The 24,038-nt window shown below is 40.5% G+C and overlaps 1 pseudogene; it reads right to left on the bottom strand.

Annotated features, from left to right (window-relative positions):
• Positions 1-8,070: 8,070 nt before the first annotated feature.
• Positions 8,071-23,195, bottom strand: LOC110337993 (annotated as a pseudogene).
• Between the last annotated feature and the right edge of the window lie 843 nt (positions 23,196-24,038).

The following is a 24,038-nucleotide window of genomic DNA, read 5'->3' as shown; positions in this document are numbered from 1 at the left end:
GGAAGGCTTTGCACGCGGTGGGGTGAGAGGGGGAGCTGACTTTTCTTAGTACTGCTAACAGAGAATGGATGACTCTTTTGAGAAATGGTCTCCACTATTGACCAAAGCAAACCAAAGAGTAAGTTGATTTTACTTCAGATTTTAAAAGTAATACTGTCTGCAAAATCTCTTCTCTCTTGTTGGGTTGATCTTGGTAAAACATGCTAATTCTCCTGTTTTCTATTATTTGAAACCAGTATAGTAAGCATCCCTTTACGAAGCCAGCCAATTTAGATATGAAAATTGTTCATAGTTAGCTTTAGTTATCCCTGTAGTTGGCATAAAGAAAAACTATGCTTTCTCTTCTGAATTAAAAAAAAAATTCACAAAGTCTCAACTATAATGTGCCAGCAAGGTACAGCAGTACTATTGTGGTTATGATATTCAACACTTCTCGTCATAGTAAGCAAAGGGAGTAAGCTTCGTGGACTTCCTGCATTCATTCAAATGTGTGTCTGTTGCCCCCCTCATTCAATTAATGTTTGTAAAGAGACTACATGATGACCAAGCTTCCTTCTTATGCAGTAGAATGCCTCAGTCACTCTAGGTAGTCTTACAATTATGTAGATCCTTGTCCCCTAAGTCCTTTCACTTACTCTATATAATGCTCTAAATAAGATCTTTGTAGATAATTCATTAAGCATTATATCTCTGATACCAATGAAATGAAAGCACTAGAAATGTATATAATGCGTGTATGAATTATAGTACCCCCTCAAAATCACTAGGTATTATTAATAAGATCCAATAAAATTATAACAACCATCTGGCTGGATGTCTCTGTTAAGAGTACTTTTCGTTTATGCAGAGGACCTGTGTTCAATTCCAAGCAGTACATGCAACTTGCCAGTGCCCATAAAGGGATCTGACACACTCCTCTCACTTCCATGGGCACCAGGCATGCACATGGAACACAGGCATGCATGCAAGCCAAATATTCATACACATAAACTTTAATAAATTAAAAAGAAAATAAATAAAAGTAAATCTATCTCTAATTTATATACCCTTATTTATTTCTTTTTCCCAATCACAAATCTCAGTGTTTAAAAAAAAATTAGATAAACTTGCTACCAGAGAAAAAGTAAATATTTCTGAAGTATTTTGTTAAACGCATAGCAATATTTCACTTTGTAGAAATATTTTTAAAGTGCACGTGTCTCTCTCCCACAGAGTACCATTTGGCAGAGAAGGAACATTTAGCGGAGCCTGAGCCATAGTTTCATCTACTCACAGTCTGTTCCTAGTGACATGCAGTTATACATTCCTCAGATGTTCCAAAACAGCACAATGAGTTTCACTTTGACATTTTTTTTTTTTAACAGAAATAACCACTATATACCACACTCTCTGTCTTTGATTGAATTGACTTAATTGCTTCTGGTAGGTGGGTTGAATACAGGCTGCCCTAAATTCCAGACACTCTCTCCATAAGCATACCTAAGTAATGAGCTGCAACAAATTTAAGAGGCTCATCCTGATTTTAAGAGGCTCGTCCTGATTTTTCATAAATAATCATTTAAATAAAAACAAAGATGGGTTCATACTGAGATTTTTGAGAAGACTGTTTCCATTTTGTAACTACTTCTTAGTTTAACACAGCACAACATAACCAGTCAAAAATAAACATGCCATAATTCAATGCAAAGAATAGAAAAGGACAGAGAGGCAGAGAAAAAGGAGAAAAGAAAAGTAGCAGAGGCAGACAACACCAGTCTGTCCTGCCTGCCTTGTCACACAGTACTCTATTCAGAGCCTTCATAGAGTTTGCTCATCTGTCCTTTTTTTCTCTCCCAGTTATCCCACCCCATCTGATGGTCTCCAGGGACAACCAGATGCACCTTCTAGAGAAGCTGCCAGAATTAGTCAGATGGACTCTTTGGAGAACACTGGCATATCAGGTGGGGTGCTTGCAGGGCTGTTGGGTATGTTAGTGGGAAAAGCATGGGCTTTGGGAACAGAAAGACACACACTTTAAATCTCTCTACTGTTGATCCTGTAACATTGGAAAAAAAATGATTTAAGCTCTGATTCTTAGTATCTTTACATATAAAATGAGCAATGTATTACTGTGTAGAGTGACTGTATGGGATAATGAAAGAAAATACAGAGCATGTGAATCACAAGATAGGCCCTCCATGAAACTACTGCTGGTTAGGTTTGCTACTGTTTAAAAGAGAATTTCTAAGTCAGTCTAACAGAAGCACATACACAAAGGTATATGGGCACATACATGCATACATTACATACACAAGACTGTATTCCCCTCATATCTGTTTGGCAGGCAGTGATCTGTCTCATGTCCATAAGACAATCTGTCATCTTTGAATCTGTCTAGAAGAACACCCATATGTATCCACATGCTGTTAACACGTTCTTACTAATGTGCAGAACTACGGGGTATTTGAGCAAAATGAGCCCATCACTCAGCAGTGCATGGAAGAGACTTCAAGAATGACTGTCCATGAGCCTGACCCTGCTCCTCAATTTCCCTGTTTTTCTTTGCTTGTGAAGCAAAGTAGAGGAATGATGATACATGAGGTGTTCCTGGCCATGAGAAGAGATAAGATGTAAATAAAGGAGAATTTGTACTCAGAGGAATTATGAACTCTGGTAAGAAATGTAGTATGTATGTAGGCAAGATACCAAAGACAATTAATGTGTGTGTGTGAGAATATATGCATATATATGTGTGTCCTTCCCCCAGCCTTGAGCAGGCTAAATCAGACCTTGTTTTGTCACAGTCGTCTAGCCCACGTAGGATGGAGTCTTCCAATCTAGGTGAAGCCTATTTTCCTGCCACATCTGCAGCTTCCTGCAAGAAGCCACTACCTGCTGAGCAGCTGAGCTTGTTTTCCTGACCAAATCCTGGCAAAGTGATGAGATCCTGGCAAGGTGGGGGATGGGTTTCCCTTTAAATTCAGACTTAAGAATTAAACATGGGGCCTCGATCAGAAACTTTTTCTTGGTCTCACTCCTCTCTCATCTGTCCTTCCCATCTGTCCCCAGCTTTCCTTCCAGGTACCCAGTTCTCCATGGCCACTGGCCGCTACAGGTGGTGCCTGAATATGGGGATTAGACATGGAGAGATCATCTGACAGATACTGTCTTGGTGGAGCTCCACAGAAAATGGAAGAAGATGGTATCCTGCACGGTATGCAACATACAGCATTGATGCTAGAGCTAGCTTTAATTTCATGTTTTTGAAATTGTTGTAGGTGCAAAAGGATATGGACTAAGTTGAGGCAATGTTGACCCAACATTGATCCCACTTAGGAGTTGACAGTGGAAAATGGGACTGGAAATTTCTAAACAGGCATTTGTCCACAGCCTTCAAGGGCTGCTTCAGGTGAGACAGGTAGGGTTTGAAGAACAATTGTTAGAAGACTTTTCAGATGAGATAGATTCTTGCTGCCCATGGTTTCAAGAAGAAAGAAGTTTGGATAAGAGAACCTGGGGGAAAAATTGGAGAAGCTCTGGGAAACACTCAGGCAGATAATATCACCCTCTACCTCTGGGAGCTAATAAAAGATGCTATTGATGAAGAGACCTTGTAGGCATCAGACAGTGTTCAGGGAGCCCTTGGAGAATCTCAGGAAGAACGCCTGCCAGAGAGGGCTTTCTCAGAAAAGTGCCCTCTCAACCCTAAATTAGAAAGGTACAGAGACACTAATGATAAGCTTACATCAAAGGAAAAGGTCCATTCAGAAAAAAGGAGCCGACAATTATTATGATTATGCCTCCTTGCACACCTTTTGCTCTACCTATGGCCTCTCCTGCAGGAGATGCTGCCCAGATGGACATACAATTAAATAAATTAGAGTTTGAAATTAAGCTGCAGAAATTGACTCCTGAGCACAGGAGTTAAAAATGGTGTCAAGTACAGGGAAGAGCAGCAATTCTGAGATACACCAATTGCTGCTAGAAAGAGCTGTGAGTCAGGCTCTCAGGAAAGGGCAGGACACAGCTGACATGCTAGCTTTCCCTACAGTTGAGATAATTGACCAGTAGAACAATAAAGTCAGACAATATCAGACTTTGGAGTGCAGGGTGATAAAGGAGTTAAAAACAGCTGTGGCACAGTATAGCCCTACAGCTCCTTTTACACAAGCTTTATTGGAAACTGTGATGGAGTCAAATTTAACCTCCCAAGATTGGAAGACTCTATGTAAGGCTACTTTGTCAGGAGGAGACTTCTTACTTTGGAGTTCTGAATGGCATGAAGTTAGTTAGGAAGAGAAGTGCCGTGATGAATGCTCAGACAGGTAACCCAGATTGGGATGCTGACATACTTTTAGGAGAAGGTCAATATGAAGGCAATGCTAATCAGATTGGGTTTCCTGTCAGAGTGTATGCACAGGTTTCAATGGCTGCCCAACATGCTTGGAATCAATCACTGACTAAGGGGATCTCAGTGGAAATTTAGCTAGTATTATACAGGCTCCTGATGAACTTTTTCAGAATTTTGCAGACAGGCTACTAAAAGCAGTTAGAATATTTGGAGATTCTCAAGCTTGGAAATACTTCTGTTACACAATTGGCTTATGAGAATGCTAATGCAACATGCCCCACTGCTATTTGACCATACAAAGCACAGACAGACTTAGCTGGGTATATTCATCTTTGTGCAGAGATTGGGCCTTCATACAACCTTGGCCATGGCCACTGCTTTGCAAGGAACCACTGTGAAAGAAATGCTTGTACAGAAACAAGGGAATAAAGTGTGCTTAAATGTGGAGGTTTTGGTCATTTTAAAAGTAATTATCCTAGGAACAGAGGTGCTGCAAGCAGGCAGTCAGGCTACGCCCCAGGAGTTTGTTCTTGATGCAGGAAGGGTAACCACTGGGCCAGAGAATGTAAATCTATGACAGATATTCAGGGTCATCCCATGTCAGGAAATGAGCAGAGGGGCCAGCCTCAGGACACCAGATGCCCACAGCAAGCAGCTTATGGGGCCATGAAGCTGCTGCCAGGCCAGGGAAATCCATTTTTTAATTTATCAGGGCAACCCAGGAAGTGTAGGATTGGACCTCTGTTCCACCACATACACAGTATTATCCACAGAAATGGGAGTTCAAACCATGCCTACAGGAATTTTTGGACCTTTACCTGCAGAAACTTGGGGATTTCTTCTAGGACTAAGCAGTACTATTGTAAAAGGACTGCAAATTTATCCAGGTATTATAGATAATGATTATAAGGGAGAAATTAAAATTATGGCTGCTTCTCCTCATGGAGAATTGGATGAGCCAACCAAAGACTTGCTCAGCTTATTGTGGTTCCCTTGCATCTGCTACCTTCCAGATTTGTTAAGAGTGAGAGAGAACAGATTGGCTTTGTTTCCTCTGATGTTTACTGGGTTCAATCTATTACTAGTAAGAGGCCTAACCTTAAATTAATAATTGAAGGAAAAAGCTTTGAAGGATTAAAAGATACTGGGGCTGGTGTAACAATTATTAGAGAACAAGATTGGCCTTCAACTTGGCCTTTATCTGATATGCTCACTCACCCCCAAGGGATTGGTTATGCCAATAACCCAAAAAAAGCTCTTAACTTCTAACCTGGAGAGATGAGGAGGGCAATTCAGGACAAATTCAGCCTTATGTTATTTCAAATTTGCCTACTACCCTCTGGGGAAGAGATCTCTTATCACAGATGGGCCTTATAATGTGTAGTTCTAATGAGTCAGTGACTAAGCAGATGCTAGGACAAGGATTTTTGCCTGGTCAGGGGCTAGGAAAGGAAGGACAAGGTATTAAGACTTTTGAAGGTCCTAAACCTCACTCTAACACTAGAGGCTTGGGGTAGTTTCTGTAATGGCCACTATCTTGCCTGCATCCCAGGCTGATAAAGTTCAATGGCTCAATCGTATTCCAGTGTAGTTTGGTCAGTGGTCTTTATCTAAAGAAAAAATAGAAGACCCCTCTTTGCTAGTGCAGTAGCAGCTAGAGGCAGGGCATCTAAGACAATCTCAGTCACCATGGAATACTCCAATATTTGTTATCAAGAAAAATCTGGTAAATGGAGATGGTTACAAGATCTAAGAAAGGTTAATGAAACCATGATACTTATGGGAGCTTTAAAACCTGAGTTTCCATCTCCAGCGGCTATTCCTAAAGGATACTATAAAATAGTGGTAGATTTGAAAAATTGTTCCTTTACTATTCTTTTGCACCCTGAGGATTGTGAAAGATTTACTTCAGTGTTCCTTCTACTAATTTTAAGGAACCTTTGAAAAGATATTAATGGACAGTTCTTCCTCAGGGCATAGTTAATAGTCCTACCTTATGTCAAAAGTTTGTGGCCCAAGCCATTCAGCCTATAAGATAGCAATGGCCAATGATATACATCATTCTGCTAAGAATGAGTAAGAAAGACAAAGAATGAGCAACATCTTGGGACAGTGAAGTGTAAAACTGTAGGCAAATCCACAATGAATGGAGGCTGAGTCTACGTAGAAAAATGCCGAAGTGGGGAACAGATGCTTGGAAGCATTGAGAGGTAGTAGTCATGATACATGGCATCAAGAAAGAGAAAGCAGGCAAGCCCAAGAAATCCTGATTTGAAAGGAAGAAATGGACCAAGTAAAATGGTCAATTCTTAAACATTAGTAGAAAAAAAAATAAATTACAAAATAATCTGAGACTTGGGAAACAAACAGTATATAGATCAAGACAACGGTGGCACTGAAACATTGAGGAGAGCAGCAAATTCAATAGCACAACAAACCTATTTAATATTGATGCCCCCCTTGGAACTGCCAATATGAGAACCTTTCATGTCAAGACAATGGTGGCACTGAAATGTTGAGGAGAGCAGCAAATTCAATAGCACAACAAACCTATTTAATATTGATGCCCCCCCCCCGGAACTGCCAATATGAGAACCTTTCATGAATCATTTCAATAAGATCACAAGAGTAGAATGTTATGTTGAAAAGGGAGTTAAACATAAGGAATTTACAGGTGTAGGATGAAGGCAAGGCCAAAGAGAAGCTCTGCCACTAGTGGGAAAGCAGGCACTCAAGGCAAGGCTGATTGATGGTATCATTTACTTAGGTCTGGTGTGGTCTATTGTTGGTGATGATTTAGGGGAGGTGCTACAAGTATATTTATTCAGCAACCATGATACATTTTAGAATTACAACACACAGTGGGGGAAAAAAACTTAATGTTCTTAAAGGGGTCTTCTTTATAAAGAAAGAAAGTAGACCAGAGCGTGTTATCCTATTAGGCGAAAGGCGGAAAGGAATGATATTATTTCTTTCTTGCCTTTTTCTGAGGTCTTAACTGAAGTAGAATTACCCCACTCTCCCTCCCTTTCTACCCTCCAGCCCCTTCCAGGTTCCCTGTCCTGAAACTTTCCTGTCCCTCTCCTCCTCAAGGTGACAGCTTCTTTTTCTTTTAGTATATTTCACATATTAAACAGGTGTTAGGACTATTACAGCCTGTGACAAGACCAGAAGTACAGCTAAAACTGCTCATTGTAATGGACAAATACCATTTTCAACAGTATTTCCATCTGACTTGCCCCAACACAACTTTCCAGTTCTCTCTTTTTGTTCTCTATAATACTTAACAATTCCAGTAAGAACATATTCCTGTCTTCTCTTTTAGCTCTCTCTCCCTCCCTCTCCTCCCTCCCTCCCTCCCTCCCTCTTTCTCTCTCTCTCTCTCTCTCTCTCTCTCTCTCTCTCTCTCTCTCTCTCTCTCTCCTCTTTTTAAAGGAACATTTACTGAGCACCATGATCAGACATTTAGCAATCAACACCATAGTAAAAAGGATTACAGTAAAACCCTTTGTTTTGCTTTACATTTTCCACAGAACAGAAACTAAAATAACCTGTTATACAGTTTGTCACAAATAACAGTCCGAAAGATTTTGCCCACACACATTAGTCTTGTGTAAAGACATGTCTTCTTTGTAGCAGCTAACCCTGTTACCACTGAGTTCCCAAATCTGTTGTAACCTGTAGTTTCTCTGTTACTTCTCTGGCTCTACTCTACTCTAAATTTTGTTTTCTGGATGTAATTAGAAACTCCAGTCATTGCCATTGCTGCTGCTGCTGCTGCTGCTGCTGCTGGAACCTCTGCAGTCACCTTGATTTCTTGGTTTAGCAAAGTCGTGGCTTGCAGCATCATAAGCTTCAAAGTTTCCTCCCTTCATGGATCCAAACTCTAAAGACTGATGTTGCAATTGCCAAAATCACTGTACCTTCCAAAACCACCATAACTGTCTCCACTTCCTGTGTTGTTACAGCTGCTATAGCTGCCACGCCCCACCAAAACCACTGTATGATTTCCATAACCCTGCTGACCACTTCCACAGCCTCTGCTTCCTCCAGAGTAACCAGGGCCACCTTTTCCATAACCACTATCATAGCCAAATCCTTATAGCCATTCCCACTGCCATATCTACCACCATGTCGGCCACCAAAGCCACCACGATAACCACAGAAGCTTCCTCCTCGACCAAAATTGTCATGGCCACCAAAAACTCCGCCACAACCACCAACAAGCTTTCCAGAACACTTTGATGTCTCTGGCTGGACTAAGCACGAGACAGCTCTTACGTGGACAGAGGTTTTCTTACTTCAAAGTTGTGGCCATTCACAGTGTGGTATTTCTGAATGACAATCTTATCCAAAGAGTTATGGTCATCAAAGGTGACAAAAGCAAACCCCCTCTTTTTCCCACTGCCTCTAACAGTCATAATTTCTCTCACTTGTATTTTCTCAGACTGCTCAAAATAATCTCAAAGGCGATGTTCTTCAGTGTCTTCTTTCATACCACTAACAAAGATCTTTTTCACAGTTAAGTGGGCCCCTGGTGTCTGAGAATCTTCTCTTAACACAGCTCTCCTGGGTTCCACAGCTCTTCCACCTTTCTATTGTTCACACTGGAAAGGATGGAGGCCAGTCTCATCCTTTGACTTTTCTTGTACATCCCAATCATAGCCAATTAGCAAACTCAGTAACTCCATTTCTAAAACAGTGTGCAGCTGTGAACCTTTACTGGTAGATCTACTGCAGCTGCCTCCTTGCTACATCAACTTGTCTCAGCTGCTGCCTCCGTTTTGCTCCCCCAAATCTACTGTCCACCTAGAGCTATTCTGTTGAAACATCTTATGTATTGTGGAAAGTCCTCTGCAGAAATTCTTGAGTGCTCTACCAAGAGTAAAGTTTAAATCTCATCCGTATCCCCTCCTGCCTCCACTCCACTGTCTTTGAAAGCATTGTATTAGCTTGGAATCTTGCCTATTAGTGGTCAGAAGATGCAGCATGAAGTTTTATAAGAGTGCACAGCTGGCAGTTGCTAAATGTCTAAAATTCTGTTTGACTGAGGTATTTTAAGGTAGCTGAATGTATAAACTTGAGTTTGGCACATACTTTTAAACCAGTGGGGCTCAGCCACCTGTGAGGAAATAAATAAAATATGGACCAAGACACAAAGCCAGCTTTGTGTTATTTCTGTAACAAACATTAAGAGACTTTTTTTTGGCTATGTTTTAAAGTATTTTCTTTGAATTCTGACTACAATACATTTCCTAATAGTTTCATCTTTGACATCTTCATTTGTTCCTATTTCATTTTTATTCTGGAAGATTATCTTTAGGATGAGTTTATAGGAAACAAAGTGACTGTCATTTAGCAAGTGCTTAGTACAGTACAAATTAGTTTCTACTAAATTGTGTTTAAAGTTGAGAGTTATAGGAAATATGGAGAGAATTTCAGTGGAACATGATGACTCTCTAACAGGAACATGATGGTTCGTGTTATCCAGCTCATTCTGGCAGAAACAAAGGAGGAGGTTTTTGACGAAAATACAACGAAGCCCAGGGATATAACAGTGATCGTGGAAAGATAATTAAAAATTAGACTTAAAAATAATATGGAAAAATTGGATAAGACTCTAAAAACAGATTAAAGAAGCTTCTGGCTTAAGAGAGGAGGGTATAAGGTGGTACTATTTGCCAAGCCAGAAAAGACAGAAGGTATGTAAATTTAACACCAGGAAGATGACAATTCAGCTTGCTGCAGCATATGTTTGAAATCCTATATAGGGCACCAGAAATGAGTTTCATTTGAATTATTTTGAATTATCCATTAATTACAAAGATATGGGGAAAACTATGGTTAGAAGTTTAGATGTTAGAGGATCCTTGTTAAATGTGGTTAATGGACCAGAGTTTTTAATATGACAGATAAAGGAGGAGAATCAACTCAGTGATACCATAGAAACCATGCAAGGAAATGGCATCAGGAGGATGAAGGCAAGAATCTTGAACAATCAGAGGGCACATAAGGTAAAGACTAAAATTTACCTGTTGATTTTAGTAATCGGAAACATTTGCAAGGTGGGACTTGTGACTGAGACGACGAAGCACAGATTGGGATCAGAGAGTCTCAGGACATGGGAATATGATAAATGAGAGTCAAAGAAGAAAAATAAAAACCCTTGAAATATACCTGATTTAACTATGGTGCCTAAGAAATTGGAAGATGTGATCCAAACAACACATAGATGATACCCAATACATGGGGCAGCTATTTTTCGGTGGGAAGAATCCAGAAGTGGAAAAACATTCTTCCAAAAGGATCTGCATTTTCTCTCTGATGTAGAATTCATTTGCTAAAAATGATGGAGCACATCAAAGTAGTGAAGGCTCAAAAATATTATTGTGGGATACGAAAGAGGAAGTAGACAATGGATAGTTAGTAGTCTTACTGTGCAGTGCTAATAGCTCCACTGATGTAGGACACTATGAGTTTGTAGTGGCATCAAGCCATGCTGTCAAGGCATTTATTTTCATTGGGGTTTGGCAGCCAGATGTATGATGAGAAAGGGAGGGACTTGTTGATCTAGGGTTAGATCTGGGGTTGAGAAAGGGAGGGACTTGTTGATCTAGGGTTAGATCTGGGGTTTTAAGAAGGACAAAGGAGGACAACTTGCAGTCTCAAAAAGAGTTTTAAAAGTAATAAATCTCAAGACTTTGTACATGGGGTGCATAGCGTGGATCATTCATGGTCTCCTCTTAGCAAAAAAAGCTGTGTTGATTTGTGTCATTGATCTCTGTATGTAACATCAGAAAGATGAGGTAGGTAATACTTTGCCTGTTTATAAACCAGGAAAATCAGATTAATGATTAAATGAACCAAGTGTACAAATGAGTAATTAAGATAAATTTGACGCTGATATTATTACTAGAAGTCCAAAAAGAAGAGACAGCAGAAAATTGAGGTGATTGTGAAAACAAAAATGGTAAACTAGAAATAATGATCCCAAGCTGGTTAAGTCTGCGTTGGTAGTCAGCCGTAGTTATGCAGGTACTGAGGTGGGAGTGTTGGATTACTATCCATATGAAAGTGACAGTCATCAAGATAGAAGAGTAGTTCGTTTTTGTTTTTATTTATTGGATTTTTTAAATTTACATTTCAAATGTTAACCCCTTTCCCAGCCCGCCCCCCTCAGATGAATGGTTCTTAACCTGTGGGTCTCAACCTCTTGGGAATTGAAAGACCCTTTCAAGGGGTCGCATATTAGATATCCTGCATATCAGATATATATTATGGTTTGTAACAGTAGCAAAATTATAGTTATGAAGTAGTAAGAAAAATAAATTTGTGCTTGGGTGGGGTCACAATACAAGGTACTATATTAAATAGTCACATGACTAGGAGGGTTTAGAACCACTGTGGGCCTGAGTACCAGAGGCTTTCCACGGAAATCTGTAGCCAGGACTGGTGCGAGGGTTCCAGAGAAGGGAAGCAAATGCGGGCAGGGAGGGGAAGTTGCTTCCCCCGCTTCCTCTGCGCTGGTTGGCTCCACCTCCTTCCCTGCCAGGCCATAATTCCCTGCACTGAGTATGGTCAGGCCAGGCCAAAGAGAAGCCAAGACTAGCCAGTGAGGAGTGGGGCAGAGCCTCAGCTGGAGCTTTGGGAGAGCAGGTCTCTTCCCAAGTGTTACAGCTCTTGGGACAAAAGTCTAGGATGACAGATTAGTTCTCCCACACGTTTTATTCCCTGGATAGGATTTATATACAGTTCTGGGGATGCTTCAGGGTCTGACAGCAGGTACTTCACATTGGCTTGAGCTGAGGTTGGGGAAACCTTATTTGCATGTGGGAGGGCTTAAATTTCCATGGGGCAGAAAACTAGAATTCTAAATTTATCATTGGATCTGCATTGTAAACATTCCATTAGTCTTCTATTTTTTACTATTAAGTAATAAGTTAATGGAGAGAGTTTAGCTGCATTTTTGCTGAATATGAAAAGTACAAGATGGTTTGTATCAACAACCGACTGCATTAATAAAACATCCCATTTTTAATTGAATAGTTGAAAGCATGCCAATGTGGAAAAGAGTTATAAGCTGCTACATAATATAACAAGGTGAATTAATCAAGATTGCATACAGGGGGTTGCTACTGAACGTATTTGAAAAAGCAGAGAGCAGAAATTTATAATTCATATATTTAAAGTTGTAGTAAAGATACTTTACTAGGTAAAACATAAAGTTTTTATTCTTGTTTGTGATTTGAACTCCTAATTCAAATCTAGTTTGTAACTTGATGGAGTGAGAAATAACATCCATCAATCAAAATTAATATCAATATTAATGATATTATTTTTACATTTTATAGCATATCACATTTAAAATAGTCTCTTAACTTTATTCATGATTCCTTTATAAAAGAGTCCTCAATGAGTAAAAATTTCTATGATTATGTGAGTTTCTAATTAATTAAATCTTGTTGTTGGGCCATTTCATTTATGTATATAATTCACACTGATTATTCTCACCCCCCTCATCACTCTTAACTCCCACACACCCTTTGATCATCTACTCCCCTCTACAGGTCACTTTCTCCTGATCATATCTTCCTTCCCCCCCCTCTCTCTCTCTGTATTTTTGTAATCTACCCAGATTAACTATGGCCATCAGGGTGACTATGGGGATGGGATCATCCCATGGACCATCAAATGGAAGCTACTATGCTCAATAGTGGGGTACAGACCTGAAAATAGTGACTCCCCCTCTCCCAGAATCTATCATCCAATAGTTTAGCAGATAACAATACAGTCCCATGAGCTTCTCCACCATCCATGGCTAGCTATTGGACAGGCCAAGTCTTGGGCAGACACAGTACATGTAACCATAGCAGCAGTGAGTTCATGAATGCAATGTATTTTAAGGCTAACAACATTTGTTTGTGGATACAAGCATGGATGCTTAGAAGACAGTTTGATGTCATGTCCACATAGCTTAACAACAGTAGTAGCAATCCTCTTCTTAAATCTTTCTGTTGTTCTTCCTGCTTTAATGTCAACTGTGTTCTCTTGACCCTTGTAACTTAAGGTATCCTCTATCCCAAATACCAAATGCCTTCAATAACAAGAGTCTGAGGAGCCATTTTGAGCAATGGAAACATTCACTGACTGTGTAATCATGAGAGATCCAAATACCAAGAGAACCAGGTTTTGGTTTTGCTACATATGCCACTGTAGAGGAAGTAGATGCACTGCGAAGGCAGGACTCTGAGATAGGGCTTCGCATTTACTTTTTCTCTTCAAGCTTATCCTTTCTCCTCCATGTATAAAAGTGATTACTGAACATAAATGCTTTTTAAAAGTAATTTGATCCATGAAGAAAGATATAATGCAGAGCAAGCAATCTTACCCCCAATTGTAAAATAAAATAAGAGCAAAGGCAGATGGATCAGAATGGTGTAGATTCTCTGATACTCCTATGCTTCAAAGGGTTTTACAGCTCTGGCTACATCCATAATGCATGACACAAGCAGAAATTGCATAAGGCTTGCAAAAATGCAATATAAACACCAGAGTGCATTTATTTTTGAAAAATCTATTTTTCAGTTTTGCTTTATAATCCTCTTTATCCTCTTCTTTCTCCGTTTTCTAAACCCTTCTTCTTTGTCTTTAGGGTGTTCATTGTTTGATTGTTCTGTTTTCTAATGTTGGAATTTTTTCTTGGAAATAACTGTGGCCTGTTTTCTTTTCTTTTTTTCCTCCTTTCATTTTTTTTTTGTTAGATATTTTCTTCATTTATATCTTAAACGCTATCCTGAATGTACCCTATGCCCTGCCCTCACCTGCTCCCCAACCCACCCATTCCCCTTCCTGGTCCTGCCATTCCCCTGTACTGGGGCATATAATCTTCACAAGACCAAGGGCCTCTCCTCCTATTGATGGCTGATTAGGCCATCCTCTGCTACATATGCAACTAGAGACACAGTTCTGGGGGGCACTGGGTAGTTCATATTGTTGATCCTCCTATAGAGTTGCCGACCACTTTAGCTCCTTGGGTACTTTCTCTAGCTCCTTCTTTAGGGGCTCTGTGTTCCATCTAATACATGACTGTGAGCATACACTTCTGTATTTGCCAGGCACTGGCATAGCCTCACAAGAGACGGCTATATAAGGGTCCTTTCAGCAAAATCTTGCTGTCATATGCAATAGTGTCTGGGTTTGGTGGTTGTATATGGAATGGATTCCCAGATGGGGCAGTCTCTGGATGATCCTTTCTTCTGTCTCCACTCCAAACTTTGTCTTTGTAACTCCTTCTATGGGTATTTTGTTCCCCATTCTAAGAAGGGTCGAAGTATCCACACTTTGGTCTTCCTTCTTCTTGAGATTCGTGTGTTTTACAAATTGTATCTTGGGTACAATTTATCTAAGTTTCTTGGTTAATATCCACTTATCAGTGAATTCATATCATGTGTGTTCTTTTGTGATTGAGTTACCTCACTCAGGATGATATCCTCCAGATCCATCCATTTGCCTAAGAATTTCATAAATTCATTGTTTTTAATTGCTGAGTAGTACATTGTGTAAATGTACCATATTTTCTGTATCAATTTCCCAGAGCTCCCAGGGACTAAACCACCAACCAAAGAGTACACATGGTGGGATTCATGGCTCCAGCTGCATATGTAGCAGAGAATGGCCTAGTCGGTTATCAATGGGAGGAGAGGCCCTTGGTTCTATGAAGGCTCTATGAGGCCTGTTTCCTTTTCAAAGCATTGTTTTTATCCTGAGTTTGAATTGTAATTTGTAGAGTATGTACAGATGAAAATTCTCATGTGAACATACTGTGTTTTCATGTTTTCTTTCAATCAATCTCTTCCTATTAACAACATGAAGAAACCCAAATCAACTATGAGCTTACTGGTTGCATTAACACATGGATTTAAAAAGGTTATGTCCACTGTTTCCCTGAAGACATGGCCACAGGAACATGGTCACATTACACATCTATAGTCAGTTTGCAGAACAGGAAGTATAGACAGGCTATAAAACTTCAGTACCTTTTATAATGTTCCCTGCCCACCAGGAAATCTCTACCTGTTAAAGGATCTACGTCCTTCCAAATCAGCATGGTAGGCTAGGGATCCAGTATTCAAATATATGAGCCTACATGGGGTACTCCATAATCATGTTGCAACAGTGAATATGTGGTGCCTTTTGATCAATAAATCATCTCTATGTCTTGGGAAGGTGAAGTTATGCAAATCTATGGCCCACAGCTCCTGAGAGAAGAGAAAATAGAGATTCAATTTTCTGATGAGCTAGTTGGAGAGACAGCTCATGCATTGATCTTTCACCGTCATTCCCCCAACTGGACGATGCAAAGAAAATAGCAAAACAGGAATGGAGAGATGGTTCCAACACTAAAAGTTAGTCTCACAACCAGTGTAAGTAACAAATAAATGGGAGCTATGTGTGGAAAGCATGGGAGTAACTGACAGCATAAACTCAACAGAACTCTCTTGACTCTAGAATTGACGTGCTAAACTTTGAAAATTATGACTGCCAATTCTACTAGCAGGACAGGAAGCAAAGAGAAAATGAATGTTGCTGTAGAACTTTAGAATTTTAATGGCTTTTCAGGAATAATTTCAGAGGAGGATCAATTGTAGATTGTATTCATTTCTCTGTAGGAAGAAAAGGGATGTTCTTTATGGTTAATTTTATTTAATTTTATAGAAAGACAGCAGTTTTCATGCACTTTAAACTTCTGGCTTTGTGTAAATGATGGAGACTTTTATCCAGGGTGTGTTACATAATCCTGGCTAGTTCTTTCACCCAGCTGCACAAGAAGAGCCAAAGGATCTCCCTAGAGCTCCCTTCCCAGCCAAACCCCAAAACACAGAGGATTCTAAGAACTCCAGCAGATTCTGCCCTGTGTCTGGGGCCAAAAACTTTCTTGGTTTTCTGTGCTATTGTCAAGTTCTTAAGTATCCATTCTCCTTGACTCAGGAACTATTGGCGAAATTTAGATAGGCCCAGAAGCCAAAAAACAAAAACAAAAAGAAACAGGGCCTCCAGTTTAACTTTGGTTCTAGACTATTCAGGTCCTATGCAACAAACTAAAAAAAAAAAAAAATCTTTGAATGATCAAGGCTTGTGCAATCCACTGGAGATCACCATGAGAATATGGAGAGACAACCCCAGGGTAATAAATTATTATCATGTTTGTTTTTATTTCTAGTAAATATGAATTTTTCTTGATGTGTGAAAATGAGTACCTGGTAAGACTAAAATTAAGATACTCCATTCTGGTTAGCCATATCTTTGCATAAAAATCTCTTATGGCACATACAGATTTACAAACATACACACCTAACCACAACTAAATCTATTCATCTATCTGGTGGAGTGTATATATTAAAATAATATAATCAAAAGTAGACTTTGTCCCATAAAGAGTCCTGACATCCCCTTAGCCGGTTTGGATATCTGAACTGCTCTGGGATTCTTCTGTTCTTTACTATGGCCCCAATAGTTTTTACCAGGCCAGCTACCCTGGGATTTCTGCCATCCTTATTTAAAAGCCCTCATTACTATTTTAAGAATCATCTCTTTTGTATCTTTACATGTTTTTTTTTTCTGTTGGTTCATTTCTTTAGAGAGTTGACTCTTCTCATTTATTACCCACACACTTTCAGGTGGCTGCATTTCTTAACCTTGAAATTCTTTCTCTCATTTCTTTGTCCCATCTGCCTTTTCTCCTATAGGTAGCTGGAAAGAAGGAGGGAATGAGGTAGGGAGGAAGAGAGAAAGGGAGGGCAGGAAGGAGGGAGGGCAGGATGAGAGGGGGAAAAAGCAAAAGATAGAGATAGCAAATTAGTAAGTTATTCTACAAATTTTTTCAAGAAGAATTGGTTCCAGTTGAGACAATAACTTTTACATGGACTGAAGCATTATACCTACATGACGTCTGACCACAGTGAAGATTTTGCATGTGGTATCACAGAAACAGTAGTTGACACAGCTAGAGCCCAATGTTAGGTTCCTTTCTTTTCAGTTAGAGAGGACAGCCTTTGTGGCAATGAATTCAATTCCCAGAGTGGCAAAGGCCTCTAACACAAGACACTGAGGCTGGTCCATACTCACTACCCCACTATATTGCTTCCTGCTTTAGCTTCAACAAGCATCCTCTAAACTTTGAGAACAAGTTAGAGCAAGGAGTGACTTGAAAGGTCTACTTGGAACTTCTGAAATGAGCGAGAGGCACGACAACTGTGGTATTCAGCTAGGCATCTTCTGGGTGAAGTGAGGCACCTCGAGAGTCATAAGAGTCAGGGATGGCTACTGCATCCTGTGGGAGATTTGTCAACCTGGAGTTGATGAATCAACAACGATAGGCTCACACCTTAGAATGAGTCCTTTCTCGTCCTGTCATTATCACTTGTGCTGGTTTGTAAACTCAATCCGAGCATAAGGAAGAGCAGTTTAATTATGGTACAGATGTGTGTTGTTGGTTTTGTTTAAAAGAAAAAATGTCCAAGCCATCAGCATGTGTGTGTGTGTGTGTGTGTGTGTGTGTAATATGTGTGTAAGTGTGTTACATGTATAATATATAAAGAATTGATCTGCATTTCTAGCACAAAGTCATTAGGGGTTAATCTATTGCTATGTTCATTTAGCAGAATAATAGTATTAGGCTTTCTGTCCGTTTTTAGCCACTTAGTAGTGTCACTCAGGCATCAGCTCCATCCTATCTGTCTGTCTGTCTGTCTATCTATCTATCTATCTATCTCTATACATATACCTATATATACACATATGCATACATATATACATACACAAATGTGTATATATACATACATACACAAACAAATGTATATATATATANATTTATATATATATATATATATATATATATATATATATATATATATATATATATATATATATATATATCATGTGGTTGTGACATAAAAGATATGGGCACCTAACATGGAGGATACCATCTTCTGTGTCAGCACACTGTCACCCCTGAAATATTTGCTTTTAAAGGCAAATTTGTACAGATTCCATTTTCTTCCCAATCTATGATTACCGTCCTTCCACACAACTGATACTCATGTAGCTAGGACACTCTGTTCCATCTGCGTTTCCTTCACTACTCCCAAGCATCTCTTTTGTCTGTCTCTTGCAATCTCTAAGACTTGTGGAAAATACCTGAAGAGTTTTCAGTTTGGATATTAGTGTAAAAGAACTGAGAGTCTCTGGCAGTTTGTGTACCTCCCACTAACAGCTTGTGGCCAATTGCTAACTTGAGAGAAAATATGAAGGACTATGGCTTTCCCTGTCCAAGCAGAACAGACACTGTGGTGAATTTTGGTTGCCGAGGATTTCACATCCTGGCAAAATGATATTGATGCTTTTCCTTGCCTACTTTTGTGTTCCTGTTCTGCTAAATATCCTTCACATACTCACTTTATAAAGCATCCGGAAATAAATGCTAAAGTCAGATCTGATGGCTTTTTAGTAAACTCAACCTGGATGAGAGTAACCGGGCACTTTTTTATTGCATATAAGAGCCACTCCATGAGACAGAAACAGTGATATTTTTCTATCATGTGTCACTGAGAAGTAAGTAGCTAATTAATTAATTTAAATAAAATTGAAACATTTTCCTAAGCGAAGCCTAGATGAGGAAGTTTTTCCACAGGATGGGGAGGGACCTGGTTGGGATAGGGAACATGATCAGGTATTGGTGAGGGTTGTGGAACAGGACTGAAGCCCTGAGGGCCAGTGAATAGAACAGGAATGGGCAACCTTGGGAGGTAGGAGGTAGGGGGACCCTTTAGAATGTTCCAGAGTCCTAGGAAGTGAGAGACCCTCAAGACTTAATGGGAGGGACCTTAGATGAGGTGTTCTGCAGTGGGGAGCAGGAACTTATGGAGTTCACCTTCAGTAGAAAAACAGGGCATCAAGTGGAGTGATGAGGTTGCTATCCGACAGTCAAAACCTCTAACCCAGAATTGTTCCTGCTGAAATGACTGCAGGGTCAAAATGGAGAAGAGCCTGAGGGAGAGGATGTCCAGTGACAGGCCCAAATTGGTATCCAGCTCAAGGTAAGGCCCCAAGACCTGACACTATTACTGATGCTATGCTGTGCTTACAAACAGGAGTCTAGCACAGCTGCTCTCCCAAAGGCCCAACAAGCAGCTGAAATAGATGAAGATATTTGCACCCAACCAGTGGACAGAAGCTGCTGACCCTTGTGGTTGAGTTAGGGTAAAGCTAGAAGAAGCTGAGGAGAAGGGTGACCCTGTAGGAAGATCAGCAGTCTCAACTAACCTGGATCACCAAGATTGTTCAGACACTGAGCCACCAACCAGACAGCATACACCAGCTGATATGAGGCCCCAACACACATACAGAAGAAAACTGCATAGTCTGACCTCAGTAAGAGAATGACCTAACCTTCAAGAGACTTGAGGCCCCAGGGAGTGGGGAGGCCTGGTGGGGTGTGGGTTAGGGGCTGGGAACATCCTCTCAGAGATGGGTGTTGGGGGAGGATTTATAAGATGTGGAACAGTCAGAGGGTGGACTAGGAGAGGAATAAAAACTGGACTGTAAAAAAAGATTAAAGAATAAAAAGGGAATAAAATAAAAATATATAAAGAGAATGACCATTGATGTTTGAGGAGTCTTCCATGAACTCTTTAAATGTTCATGAGGGGTGGGGAATCAGGGTTATGTGTGTGGAAGTATAGATGCACCTTGTTCCCTGTAGATGGGGGCCAGAAGGCAACATCACTCATTCTCTACCTTGGTCTTTGAGATGGATCTGTAGTCTTTCACTGAACCCAGGGCTCAGCTAGGCAGGCCTGCCAGAAGTCCACAGAAATCACCTGTCTCTACCTCTAGCACTAAGAGTGAAGACATGCCACACCATGCCTAGCTGCTTTACATCAGATCTGGGCAACAAACTCAGGCCCTTATATATGAGCAGCAAACACTGTACCAAGGGAACTGTCTCCTCAGACTCTCTGCTGAAGGTTTGAAAAACAGTAACAGCTCACAATATACTTGTCTTCTAAAATTAAAAATGGTAATATTATAATTTATTCATCTAACCAGAAAATACTACAGGTTTTTACATCCATCATTTCCAAATGTGGGAAGTAAGACAGGGATGATCAGGAACAAGACACAAAGAAGCACGGGATGTTCTGTCTCACCATATGCCCAAAGCGATGAAGACAAGTAGCCATACACTGAAGCCCTGAAAATAGGAACTGAATCAAATCTTTCTTCCAGTCTTCTGATTGTCGTTTTTAAGGTACTTTAAGCAATGGGCAGCTAACACAGGAACCTGGTACCCAGAATTGAGGTTGTTGCTATGGTTACACCTGAGCATGAGGTTTGGAAACCTTTGGGACATGTGTATGAGAAGAATTTGCATGTTGGAGATAGGCTAGAAAAGTGTTTAGAACATTGTAGGTAGAGCTTACTATGTGATGTAGGTGATTAAACTGTGAACACCAAAGACCAGCCTGCTGACAGGAATGTGGACAGTAAAGATTATGTTCAAGCAATTTTTAGATGGAAATAAAGAGTCCACTGTGGATTGGACAAGCCTATTCATGTTACCTGGTGGCATATAACCCGGTGCCACTTGGATGTAAACTGTAAAGTAAAGGTAACTAATCTGGTAGAGATTTTGGGACAAACTGTTATTCACACTTTCAGATATTGCTGGCTGGTTTTAGGTGATTTACAGTGAGTTTATGAGCAAACAGAATAAGATTTGGGTAATGGGGAACATCCAAAAAAAAGTATGTGTAAAGTTGTGAAGAAAGGAGAGATTCCTAGATATTTGTGCCATTATAAAGAAAAGCTAAGTACTTGGCAAAAGGACAGTGGAAGAGATGGCTTGTAGATATCTCAAGAACTGTTCCAATTGTACCCATTTCAAGCTCAAGGATATAAAAGTCCCTTGAAAGACATCAGAAAAGACAGTTTCTGAGTAGCCTTCTTGCACAGGATCTCCTAGAGATGAGTCTGCCAGTGTGCCCAGCTATAAGAACCTTCAGAAGATACCAAAACCACATTTGAAGGAGACCCTGTGACTGCTTGCATCTCAGCCTTGTCCACATGATGCTGGTTTTAAAGACTCTAACTACGTAGTCACAAAGGCTGGTTTTTGAAGGAAGGTCCGTGATTGTTCCAGGTAATTAGCAACAGGGTCAGAATACTTAGAAGATGTCCCTGAGAGAGTAATGTATAAAAGCTATGAAGGTGATGTCTTCGCTACAAAGGAGAGTCTAAGAATGCAGAACAAACGCTAAAGAAAGAGTACAGCTGTGTGCAGTGAACACTCTGAGACTAAAAAGGAGGCTATGTGCAGTGGAGCCAGAAAGATCATGGTGCTACCAAGACTTCTGGAGCTCAGACATAGATATGCAAGATATAATATCTGCTCTGCTGTGGGGTAGAAGCTTCCCATAATGAATAAATATTTCAAGGAACCAATCACTGGGTGAGTAGGTGGGACTTTCAGGTCAGAGAGAGGAAGAGGGGAGGCAGGAGAATGTTACTTTTGCATGGGAAAGAACATGGGGACACAATGTAGGTAGCGACAGGCCCCCAGTTTAGGTGGAGGATCCACCTGGATCTGACATCGGAGGATTAATAACTTAAAATAGCTTACAAAACTACGATGCTAGTTTCCACACCTAGCGATTGTGTTACTTGTAAATTCTAAACTAAGATTGTGTAGTGTTTTCCTTCATGCAGCGACTCAACTGATTTCCAGAGAAAGGGATGGCAGCAGGACACCCCAGCCAGGTACGGGAATTTGGAAGCATGGGGTATGTGTGGCAATAGCCCACCATGGGAACTTAGCGAGCTGGGTGGAGAGATTTTGGAGCTGTGAGTCAGTCTACCGGGCTGAGGACAGGCTAGCCTGTCCGCTGGTGCCCTGCTGGTGGTAGCGTAGATTGCTTTTTAATATTTTACACAACACTGCTGTGTTTTGCTCTTGCTTTAGGATCATCCTTTTCTGTGTCCCCATCCTCTCCTTTTGAAATGGCAATGCTAACTGTGCTCCTATAACACAGTCCCCATTGTACCAATATAAAATATAGGATTGTACATTCCAATGTAAAATACAGAATTCGGGCTAAAAGTCTGCCTTGAGCCTCAAAGAAGTTTTAAACTTGAACTTTGAACAGTGCTAGAGTTCTTGGACCCATGCAGGCTAAGTGCATTTTGAATTTTGAGATGGATATGGGCCAGTGGAGGCAAGTAGTGAAAAACAATGGTTATGATATGTACTACCCCATGTAAAGGCTCGTATGCTGCAAACTTGGACCGTAGCTGGTGGTGCTGATGGGATCTGAGTAGATTGTGAGAGTTCTAATTTCATCAATGGACAAACCCATTGATAAGCTCATAGGTGAACTTATCACCCTGTGTCCCACCTATGAACACCAAAGTCATTAAATTTCCAACTACAGTTCTTCATAATGGTTCATATGATCATAATTTAACACATGGACTTCTTGGAACTATATTGAAGTGGAAGCTTCAGGTAGTGTCACGTGATGGAGATGTGCTTGGTGTTTTGCTGAGGCAAGACCTATAGGAGGACATGTGATGTTTGGAGAGAGTAGAAATAGGACCCAACAGACAGTGACATTATGCTTGTATAGCTAGCTTTGGAACACTTTGTTGGTCTGGCATTTTCATTTTAGCTAATCTTTGCTTCATTGAGAGAAGCATACCAGAGAACTTCCGCTGGTATCCAGGCTGGTCCTGGTTGCTCCCGCTCTCTCGTGCTGATTTGGCAGAGGCCTGGCTTTTTCTCTGGATCATGACACTGCTGCTGGTTCATGTTTGGTATCCTGACACTACTGAACTGGACTGTTGGTATCCTGACAAATGGAGATTGCAATTGCCTCAAGTAACTGCTTCTACAAAGGTCTACATCCCCTTGTGCTATTTACCATCTTTTTCCCCCTATCTTTGGCCAGTGGGGTAGACCTGGGTCAAAGTATTTGTGAACTGTTATTAAAAGTAGGTTTTAGTCCCTGGGAGTTCTGGGGGTTACTGGTTAGTTCATATTGTTATTCCTTCTATGGGGCTGAAAACCCCTTCAACTCCTTGGGTCCATTCTCTAGATCCTCCATTGGGGACCCTGTGCTTAGTCCAATGGTAGGCTGCAAGGATCCACCTCTGTATTTGTCAGGTTCTGGCAGAGCCTCTCAGGAGAAAGCTCTATCAGGCTCCTCTCAGCAAGCACTTATTGGCATTCACAATTGTGTTTGGGTTTGGTAATTGTATATGGGATGGATGCCCAGGTGGGGCAGTCTCAGGATGGTCATTCCTTCAGTCTCTGCTCCACACTTTGTCTCTGTAACTCCTTCCATGGGTATTTTGTTCCCCTTTCTAAGAAAGATCGAAGTATCCACACTTTTGGTCTTCCTTCTTCTTGCGTTTCATGTGGTTTGTGAATTGAACCTTGGGAATTCCAAGATTCTGGGCTAATATCCACTTATCAGTGAGTGCATATCATGTGGGTTCTTTTGTGATTGGGTTACCCCACTCAGGATGATATCCTCCAGATACATCCATTTGCCTAAGAATTTTATAAATTCATTGTTTTTAATAGCTAAGTAGTACACCATTGTGTAAATGTACCATAATATCTCTATCCATTCCCCAGAGCTCCCAGGGA

This window comes from Mus pahari, chromosome 21 (genome assembly GCF_900095145.1).
Source record: "Mus pahari chromosome 21, PAHARI_EIJ_v1.1, whole genome shotgun sequence".
NCBI classification, from domain to species: domain Eukaryota; kingdom Metazoa; phylum Chordata; class Mammalia; order Rodentia; family Muridae; genus Mus; species Mus pahari.
Note: the sequence above shows the minus strand (reverse complement) of the source record. Positions and strands in the feature narration are given on the sequence as shown.